The sequence below is a fragment of the Nanorana parkeri genome, unplaced genomic scaffold, assembly GCF_000935625.1.
Source record: "Nanorana parkeri isolate BGI_ZX_2015 unplaced genomic scaffold, ASM93562v1 scaffold1627, whole genome shotgun sequence".
NCBI lineage: Eukaryota > Metazoa > Chordata > Amphibia > Anura > Dicroglossidae > Nanorana > Nanorana parkeri.
This window is the reverse complement of record NW_017307895.1, coordinates 264,314-265,220: the sequence shown is the minus strand read 5'-3', so window position 1 is coordinate 265,220 and position 907 is coordinate 264,314. Positions and strand designations below refer to the sequence as shown.

Genomic DNA, 907 nt, shown 5'->3' with positions numbered 1-907 from the left:
TAATGGACAATTTTATGTATGTTTAACCATCCAATGGTGATCTATCCTATATGAAGCATTTATTGGTTGTATTATGTACCCCCCCTCCCATAGAACATTACATACAGACAGACTCCCCTCTTCTTTCCCTCTCCCTGATCCTGGCTTCAAGTATTAGGCTGGGTTCACACCTAAGCGTATCGAATATGCGCGTTTCTACCGCGATTCGCGGTAACAAACGCGCGTTTCCGAGGGCTACCTGGCTGGCAATGGATACGCGCGGCAAATACGCCCCAAAGAAGCTCCTGTACTTCTTTGGGCATAGGGCGTTTTGTAGCCCGTTCATACGGCCTGTAATACGCCCAGGTGGGAACCATGCCCATAGTAAATAATGGGATTTCGGTGTTTGAGCGTTTTGCAGAGCGTAGGAATGCACTACAAAACGCCCAGGTGTGAACCGGGCCTTAGCCATTAGTGGGTAGTGACCGTCGTTACATGTGTGAACCCTCTGCCAGCAACACATATGTAGCAAGGTTGCTTGCTACATAGTTACGTTGCTTCTTATGAATACAGCAGACTACCTCCATCCTCTTCCTAAAGTGTATGCGAAACACATTGAAGACCGGCACACTCACCTTTTCATCAGTTATAATGAATGTTATTGAAAAACAAATGTCCGATACTTCTATGTTTTTCTGGTTGAGCGGCCGTATGAGGAATGGTATCTGAAAGCACTAAACATATTATGGATTCTATATGCGTATGAGGCAATATATATTATTGGGTCAAATTATGTTGTTATTAGATGTGCTTTTATTCGTTATCTAATGTATTATCAATAAATAGAATGATTTTATACAATTATCAATGTACGGCTGTGTTTTTGCCACCTTTAAAGCACCCCCCCCCCCCCCACTTGTTTTTAGTT

At 43.1% G+C, this 907-nt stretch overlaps 1 protein-coding gene across 5 annotated transcripts in view; it reads right to left on the bottom strand.

Annotated features, from left to right (window-relative positions):
• GIT1 (GIT ArfGAP 1) overlaps nt 1–907 on the bottom strand; it is a 144,139-nt gene that overhangs the window by 76,163 nt on the left and 67,069 nt on the right. The gene's annotated exons all lie outside the window — the stretch shown is intronic.